General features: G+C 52.7%; 1 pseudogene; it reads right to left on the bottom strand.

Annotated features, from left to right (window-relative positions):
- Positions 1-6,695: 6,695 nt before the first annotated feature.
- On the bottom strand, positions 6,696-9,029 carry LOC146720503 (large subunit ribosomal RNA; annotated as a pseudogene).
- Positions 9,030-9,734: the final 705 nt, after the last annotated feature.

Below are 9,734 nucleotides of genomic sequence, written 5' to 3'. Positions count from 1 at the left end.
AGGGGTTCCCAACCCGGGACAAAAAAGTTAACTTCTGGAGGAGGAGTTTTACCCCTAAGGGTGGTGGGCAATTTGTTTTTTGCGGAAAGAAATTTATTAAAACTCATTCGCTCGTAGAAACTTCGGGAAAAACCCCGGGTTTTTCGAGAAGTTAGTTTGTTTGGCAAAAAAGCGGTAATTTTTCCGTAAAAAAAAACGGAAAAGGGGCCAGTAAAGGGGTTTGATTTAAACCCCTTGGGAAAAAGAAAGTAGTCGGGGAATTGTCGATAAATACAACGCCTTCGACATCACCACCCTTTTCGATTTTCCAGCTGGTTTTGGTTTTTGTTTTTTTAAAATGTAAAAAACTTTATATATAATTAAAGTAAATTTTATAAGTAAAAAATACTTTTTTGGTATCTGGTTTTTACTTTTTTTGCGCGCCCCCTTACATATTTTTCGGGGAGAAACAACCACCTAGAAAAAAAGGGAAAACCCCGCGCGGAAAAGAAATCGGAAAGTGGGCCCGGGTGCGGCAAGAGAGAGAGGGGATCGAAGGCTCGCCGGGGGGGAGAGATTTTGGCTCGCGCCTGCGGCGAGGGGGAAAAGAAAGGGGAATTAAACCCCCTTTTTAAAAAAAAAAAACCCCCCCCTTTTTAAAAAAAAGGGAAACCCCCCCAAAAGGGGTTGGTCTTGGCCCTTTCCCCCCCTTCCTTTTTTTAAAAAAAAAACCCCCCCCCCCCCCTTGGGGAAAAAAGGGGGGCCCCCCCAAAAAAAAAAAACCCCCCCCCGGGGGGTGGGGCCCCCCCCCCGGGGGGGGGGGGGGGGGTTTTTTCCTTCCCCTTTTTTTTTTCCCCCCCTTTTCCCAAAAAAAATTTTTTTTTAAAAAAACCCCCCTTTTTTTTTTTTTTTTAATTTAATTTTCATTTCACCACAATTCCCACAGATTTCATCTGTGTCCTTGCAAAATTTTGCTATATGCCCATATCTATGGCATTTAAAACATCTTGTGATATTTATGTATTCTTTAATTCTATAAGTTCTCCCATTGCATAAATATTCTTCCCTTTTCAACCAATTTTCCTAGAATCTACCTGGTACTTGTACTATCCAGTACTTGTACTATCCAGTTTACATTATTATTATGTGTCTTAAAACTGTGTTTCATAATAACTTTTTCTTTTAGTTCTTCTGTCTCATTTGTTTGTATTGTATCAAAGTTTTTCTCAATTAAATCTTCCTTTAAGTCTTAGGCTTGTACTCTTTCTCCACATCGTATATTATGATAGATGGGGAGGTTTTTCTCGGTTCTTCAATTTTCAATCCCTTTTTTTTAAAATTAACTTTTTTAATTAAATCTATGTCTTGTTTGCTATTTACTTCAACTACTACTGCCTTATTCTTGATGTTTCTGATTCCTTTAACTTTCAATTTGTTTTTGATCCCTTTTAATTCATCTATTACTTGTGTCCTAATATCTTCATTTGTTCTATCGTCGTTAGTTTCTTTTTCAGCAGGTTTAATTATTATAGCTTCATGTCTTTTGTTACTGTTTATTCTCTCTGTTTTAGGTTCAACATCATATTGCCTTCCGGAGCTTTTCGTCGAGGTTACCTCAGCGTAAGTACTTTTTATTCTGCTACCTTGAAATATTGACTTCCATTTTTCTTTTTCAATAATTTCTTTATTAAGCTTATTTTCTAGTACGGCCCATTTAGCTAATATAAATTTTATCGCGGTTTTACTTATTTTGTTTGTCTCATTAAATAGAAACTCTTCTAATATCGTCCTGGTTCTGATAATTTTATCTAAGTTACTTTGTTCGTTTTCGTATTCTTCATTTGATTTCTTTCTTTTCTTTTGTATTTGTCTAATATTGCTAACATCTTCCGGCATGGAAGTCGTTGAGCCCGAACGTATCGTCCTAAAGGTCGCTTCAATCTCCTCCGTCTCTACGTCAAAATGTTTTGTTTTTAAGTGTTCATTTTCCATAGTATAGTCATCCCACGAGTGCGGTAGGAAATGATGTCAACTGTAGCAGAGCCTCCTATACTACAGCAAGCCTAAATACTACGGAGGGTCGGCCGGTACCCCGTAGGGATCGTTCAGGACTGTGCTATTTAAAGTCCCCACAGCCATGCATCCATCGACACGATGCCTCCCACCTTGGATTGGGACGTGTACCCATGAAAACCTAGGTACGGATCACTCTTAGCACCCATCCGTGGTGTAGGATGGGTGGGCCCCCCCACCACGGCAAGGTGGTGATCCACGGGGGGGAGTAGATAGGGACAGTGGAAATCTCGTTAATCCATTCATGCGCGTCACTAATTAGATGACGAGGCATTTGGCTATGTTTCGTCTACGGTGCGCGACGACTGCTACAAAACCACAGTCGCCAAGTCGCCACCGACAACGATATTGCAGAGCTGTTTACTGTTGGTGTTCGCAGTCAACACCCTGGAGCGTGAAGGTCGGAGCTTAGCCAAAGGCAGCTCGTACTTCACCTCGACCATTCACGCAATCATTCAAACTCGCGCGATTGATGCGGAGGCCCCCAACTCTACGCGCCATCCATCATGCACCACCAGATGAGGCCACGTTCCGCCTTTCTTCGTTATAACGCGATGTCATTGCGTTAAAACGTTTCCAGTTCAGCCATGAGCCCCACAGAACTCGAGTCGTCAACGTTCGGAGCTGGGCGGACGTTAAACCCAGCTCCCGCAACTCAGACTCGCTTCGCGAGCTCCAGACACCTCGCCACGATATTGTAATGGCGGTAAAACGAACATTATTTCGAGGTACTCCTGTGCGCTCCGCCACAGCGGCTGCCAGATCATTACATGATCGGTACTTCTCCACCTTACGCTCGTGGGACATCTCCAACGCGGTTTCGCTAGACACTACTTGCGCGTCTACGACCACTGCCTCACCACCCTTAGCGATGGTCAGGTCGGGCCGCCTCCGGCCGGCAGACGTCGAATACGCTTGTTCCGCATCGACGCGCCATCCCTTCTGCTGTAAATAGCCACCAACTTGACGGCATAGGTCGTCATGCCGCAGGATTCTCCCTCCGTGCGTTCTGAAGCAGCGTTGCACGCAGTGAGCCGGCGTCTCGGTTTCGGGACAACCGGCACGACAGCGATTATCGCGCCCATCACGACCTCGGGAGCATCTCGCTCTAGACGGTATGCAGTTAGCCCGTATGTGGTGATAGTGCACGTAGTCGGCACCTGGAATGGCATCGGCGCCAGCCGATACCCAGTAGGAGCTCAGGTTGGAGGCCGCAACCTCTCTGAGTCCACTCCCATCGCACGACTCGCGCAACCAGGCCGCACACTGCTGTCTGAGCTCAGCGGTTGTAGTCACTCTATGGCCCCGCACTCGCATCTGGTTTTCACACCAGACAAGCTGCCTAGCCACATACGTGGTTTCGGCAGCCGCGCATGCTGCGGGCAGAGTACTCCGACACAACCGCTGCAGTCGGTTATGCTTCAGAATTGGGATCAAAGTTCTCAATAGAGGCATTCCAAGCCCGCCACTCTGTATCAGCGCATGCAGGTATCCAGCAGGAACATCATGGGGAAAACGCAGCCATCGTCGCACCGCGGTGCGTACGATGATATCTTTACCCTTGAGGGTTTTGGCCGAGACCGTACCCACTGTCCATCGGTGATAATACCGTGGAAGGAGACAGTCACGCAACAACCTCAACCGCTGTTGCGGCTTAAGAGGTGCCCTCGTGAGTTGCTCGATGGCCTGAGCTAAGGGTGGATCGCTTGCGAGTTCCCTAGCACCCGTGTACTCGCAGCCCAGATACGTCCAGACATCGATCAGGGATCTTTGCGGTATCATCGCTCCCCCCACGGTGAAATAAGGTGTGGTGTCCACCTTCACCTTCTTGTCTCTGCCGGACGCCACCATGGACAGCACTCCGGTCTTTCTCGCGTTGATCTCGAGCCCATTTCGCATAAAGGCGTCATGAAGCCGTGTCAAGTTCTCCTGCAGCCCATCTCTGGTAGAGGCCAGGAGCACAATGTCGTCTGCGTAGCCCAGCGCATTGATAAGCCGGCCACCCAACCGATAGCCAACGTCCTCCGAGAGAATTCCTAGTGCTCTATCTACGACCAGATTGAACAGCAGGGGCGACAACGGATCACCCTGTCTCACGCCACGGCCGATCTTGATGGCCGACACTTCCTCAGCGCTGACCCCCTGCAACTCGGTCAGCGCATTCGAATAGACAGCCCTTACGTACTCTCTAAACTCCCTAGGGAGCCCCAGCTCATCGAGAGTCGTATGAATAGCAGCGTGCGCAACCGTATCGAAAGCTTTCGACAGATCGACGCACGCCACATGCAGAGAACGACAGCGCCTCCGGGCGTCCCAAAGCACGGATGAAAGGACTGTGACGTTCTCACATACCCCGTCCACCGGCCGGAACCCCCTTTGGCGCCTGTCGAAGATGTCGAGGGCTGCCAATCTCTTTGCCAATATCTTGTGGAAGTGTCTTATTATAACGGATCCTATGCTGAGAGGTCGGTATTCCGTCGGACTTGGCCGATCGGACATACCCCCCTTCTCAAGGAATACCGTTCTGGTTGTGGCGATTGATGAGGGGATTGTCTCTGCCAGGAGCAGCAGATTGAACAGAAGCGCACGAAGAATCGCAGGAACAGCGTTCCACATCCTCGGCGTAATCTGGTCCAATCCGGGCGCAGTGCCAGTCCTTACGGAAATCCTGTTCACCTCTGCAGGTGTTATAGGATCCCAGAGCAAGGTCTTATCCGCCACAGGAACTGGATCCGTGGCAGCGCCATCGCCGAGACCTTCGAGGTGAATTCCTCTCGGGCCCGACGTACGGCCCCGGCCAGCACTCGCAGCCTGTGCCGCCTCCCCAAACGACTCACGCAAGTCCGTCATGTCTCCATCCGCACCGCTGGAGGCCTCCATAATGGGGCGCCAGCAGTTAAGGAATTCGACAGCAGACGGCCTCTCGCGCACCGAGTCGCCCTCGAGGATACGCGACAAACAGGACTTCTTGTTCTTTCTGTAGAGGGATTGCACAATTGCATACTCCCTCTTTCTCTTCTGCTCCTTGCTCTCTCGTTTAACTGGAGGACAGTGCTTCTTTGCCGAAACGCGTTGCGGAGGGCGCACTTGTAGCGGCCGAGGGAAGATCATGCCCAGCCATCTCTCGATAGCCAAGACGTCGACCCTCCCCGCCGTCAGAGCATCTCTTGCCGTGCCAGCAAGAGTATCAGCCTCGTAGCTACGGAAACGCCGCACTCTGCTCTACGAGTGATTGTATCTTGTCCCGCAGCCTCTGAGAACTTTGTTCAGGGGGAGGCTGATGTGCGCTTTGATCGTCAGTACTAGCCTCAATGGCCGCAGGAATGGTGTCGGCTCGTGTCATCACCGCACCATCCCTATCGCCCTCATCGATCACAATCGCGCGACGCGATTGGATCTCTTGGCAGAAGTCTCTAACCATCACTCGGTAAGGCTCCTGTCGCCGTTTACCCTTGATGGCTTCGAGACTCCTATTGGGGAACCTTGTCTCCAGATACTGGTTAATGAAAGGTTCCCCGGCTAAGGTGCCTTCAGCCTCAGCGCGTGCCATGAGTCTAGTTTCCTCCACTGACCATCTGGACTTTACGCGGTCAACATTGATAGCACTGTTGGCTTGTAGTGGGTGTGCACGTACTTTGTGGACACCAAGACCACGCATGTTCCGGAATCTCGCCGAACAATGCTCACAGCTGACCATCTCCTCCTCTAGGCTGTCCACTTCAGCCTGGCTGGTCTTTATAGTGATTCGCGACGGACCAGCTGCGACCCCGTCAGGGTCCTCCGCACCTCTCGCGCGCTCACTCAAGCGAGCACTCGCACGCAGACCCCGGGCCATCCGAGAACCCGGGACATCAGAATCATTCTTAGCTTTATTCATAATTTACTGCGTGTAGGGGGGCAAACGGATTGACAACCGAGAGCCCCCCAAGAAACCCCGGTCTTTCTTGGCCCCACAACTCACCATGACCGTAGGCGCATGGGCCGAAGCCCTTAGGGGCGCACTTCGCTGTACACTCGCTTAGTCGACACCTACCGAGTCTAAACTTCCAAAGTAGGCCGTTTCCGGGAGCACCACGAGGAGGTGGAGGTACAACTTGGACGTGAGAGGCTGAAGGTCCTTACTAGAGGACTTCGTTGGCGCATCACGAACCAACCATGACTCTCTCTAAGTACCATCGCGGCGTGTTGCTTTGAGGACCGAGAGAGTCATAGTTACTCCCGCCGTTTACCCGCGCTTGCTTGAATTTCTTCACGTTGACATTCAGAGCACTGGGCAGAAATCACATTGCGTCAACACCCGCGAGGGCCATCGCAATGCTTTGTTTTAATTAGACAGTCGGATTCCCCTAGTCCGTGCCAGTTCTGAGCTGAGCGTTGAATGGCGGCCGAAGAGGACGACCACGACGGCTCGCGCCGCCACGGAAGCCTCGCAGCAAGGAAGATCCGCGGGAGGCCAAGGCACGGGACCGAGCTCGGATCCCGGGACCGGCGCGAGAACGCCGACCGTTCACTTCGCCCAGGCCCGGCACGTCAGCCAGACCCGCTTCCCGACCAAGCCCGACACGCCCCGCTCCTCAGAGCCAATCCTTATTCCGAAGTTACGGATCCAATTTGCCGACTTCCCTTACCTACATTATTCTATCGACTAGAGGCTCTTTACCTTGGAGACCTGCTGCGGATATGGGTACGAACCGGCGCGACACCTCCACGTGGCCCTCTCCTGGATTTTCAAGGTCCGAGGGGAAGATCCGGACACCGCCGCAACTGCGGTGCTCTTCGCGTTCCAAACCCTATCTCCCTGCTAGAGGTTTCCAGGGAACTCGAACGCTTATACAGAAAAGAAAACTCTTCCCGGATCTCCCGACGGCGTCTCCAGGTCATTTTGGGTTACCCCGACGAACACTCTTACGAGGGCCCGAATTGTATGCGGTTCCGCTGCCGGGTTCCGGAATAGGAACCGGATTCCCTTTCGCCCGACGGGCGTGTGTCTTTCGTATAATATTTATTAATTATTTCTCGACACTCGAGTATATTGTACGCCGTCATTGACATAGGATTTCTCCTAGGGCTTAGGATCGACTGACTCGTGTGCAACGGCTGTTCACACGAAACCCTTCTCCACGTCAGTCCTCCAGGGCCTCGCTGGAGTATTTGCTACTACCACCAAGATCTGCACCGACGGCGGCTCCAGGCAGGCTCGCGTCCAAGACCCTTCTGCGCTCACCGTCGCGACCCTCCTACTCGTCAGGGCTTTGTGACGACGCGAGAGAAGACTAACGCCCGCTCCCGGTTGCCGCCCCACTTGCCGCTGACGGCAGAGTATAGGCTCGACGCTTCAGCGCCATCCATTTTCAGGGCTAGTTGCTTCGGCAGGTGAGTTGTTACACACTCCTTAGCGGATTCCGACTTCCATGGCCACCGTCCTGCTGTCTTAAGCAACCAACGCCTTTCATGGTGTCCCATGAGCGTCGAGTTGGGCGCCTTAACTCTGCGTTTGGTTCATCCCACAGCGCCAGTTCTGCTTACCAAAAATGGCCCACTTGGCACTCTGATCCGAAGATGCTCGTGGCTTCATAATTCAAGAAAGCCAGAGATCTCACCCATTTAAAGTTTGAGAATAGGTTGAGGTCGTTTCGGCCCCAAGGCATCTAATCATTCGCTTTACCAGATGAGACTCGCGCGCGTTCCGTGCGGAACGGCCGAGTGCCAGCTATCCTGAGGGAAACTTCGGAGGGAACCAGCTACTAGATGGTTCGATTAGTCTTTCGCCCCTATACCCAGTTCCGACGATCGATTTGCACGTCAGAATCGCTACGGACCTCCATCAGGGTTTTCCCTGACTTCGTCCTGACCAGGCATAGTTCACCATCTTTCGGGTCCCAACGTGTACGCTCTGGGTGCGCCTCTTCTCGCGATGAGAACGAGACGCCCCGGGAGTGCGAGGCCGCATCGCGACGCGGCCCATCCTCCCTAGGTCGACGGCCAGGGCCGACCTTCACTTTCATTACGCCTTTAGGTCTCGCGACAAGTCCCAATGACTCGCGTACATGTTAGACTCCTTGGTCCGTGTTTCAAGACGGGTCCTAAGAGTACCCAAAGCAGTAGCGTCGCCGACCGGTATCGGTCTCCCGCGAGACCGCGGGAGACGTTCGCAGGCCTGTCGAAGGTGTACCGTACTGTAACCAACAGCGGGCCAGGACCGGGGACGGCGCGAAGTCCGTAACCTCCGAGTACCGTGGCGCGCGCTTGCGACGGTCTCGACGCACCGTGAATAGTGCGGCCTGATACCTTGCGCGTACCGCCGAGCAGCCGGCCGGGCGACCGAGGGTTTGTCGCGTGCCGTTTTACCGGCGACGCGACAGACACCGCACCCGGGCCGTAGACCGACACCCAGCGGGTCGCGACGTTCTACTTGGGAAGAAGTGCACGACGACGAGCGCCGGACATCGGCGCACGGTAGCGTGCCCGCGCGCGAGCCGCAAGGACTCCGCGGGACATCGCCGACCGACGCGAAGCCAGCGCCGCTGACGATGAATCTCCCCGTTCGATCTTTTGGGTTTCTTAGGTTTACCCCTGAACGGTTTCACGTACTCTTGAACTCTCTCTTCAAAGTTCTTTTCAACTTTCCCTCACGGTACTTGTTCGCTATCGGTCTCGTGGTCGTATTTAGCCTTAGATGGAGTTTACCACCCACTTAGAGCTGCACTCTCAAGCAACCCGACTCTAAGGAGAGATCCTCCCGAGGCGCGCACCGGTCGCTACGGGCCTGGCACCCTCTACGGGTAAGTGGCCCCATTCAAGATGGACTTGGACGCGACGCGGCACCTCGGGATAAGCGGATCCTTTCGAACACCACATTTCCCTGCGGCGGAACCGCGGGATTCGGTGCTGGGCTCTTTCCTGTTCGCTCGCCGCTACTAAGGAAATTCTGGTCAGTTTCTTTTCCTCCGCTTAATAATATGCTTAAATTCAGCGGGTAATCTCGCCTGCTCTGAGGTCGTCGCATAGTGAGTTTTCGTAGCCGTTTGCCTCCTCCTGCGTCGCTCATCGTCGTCTCTCCTCTATAATATATATTATAAGAGGGAGAGAGAGAGAGCGTCGAACGAGAGAGCAGCAGCGGCAGCACACGAAATACGCGAGAAGGCAAATCGCCGGGGCGCTAACCGCACACACACTCGTTGGTGGTAATGGAGACGATATATCGCGGAATTCGAGATTCTCGGCTCTCCCTTCTCTTTTATATACGAAATTCGGGCGGAATCGATTCGACGAGTACACGACGCGGCGCGCCGGTCCCCTTTTTTCGCTTTACGAAAATTTCGTGGACTCGGACACGCGGTCGGCTCGCGATTCAAAACCCTTCTCCGTAAAGAGGTAAAGGATTACGAATGCTCTCTCCGCCGGACGACGACGCGCCGTATATTTCTCCGTAATACCGTTATGTGTGCGGGCAAGGGCGCCTCGGCATAAGACGCGCGAGCGCTATCGCACCGAGAGACGCGACACAGAGTGCGAGAGCAGTCCGGTCAGTCTGTGTGATGTACGGAGAGGAGAGACGGTGAGACAAGCGCTACCTACTTTCGGGAGACAACGACGCACGCGCCGCTCTAGGGAAAGCGGTGCCATTCACCGTCCTGTGTAACGTCCAGACAAATTTCAAAATTTCAATCTTTTTTCAAAAT

Source organism: Nylanderia fulva, unplaced genomic scaffold (assembly GCF_048542155.1).
Source record: "Nylanderia fulva isolate GAGA-0341 unplaced genomic scaffold, ASM4854215v1 Scaffold680, whole genome shotgun sequence".
NCBI lineage: Eukaryota > Metazoa > Arthropoda > Insecta > Hymenoptera > Formicidae > Nylanderia > Nylanderia fulva.
This window is presented reverse-complemented; position numbering and strand designations above follow the sequence as displayed.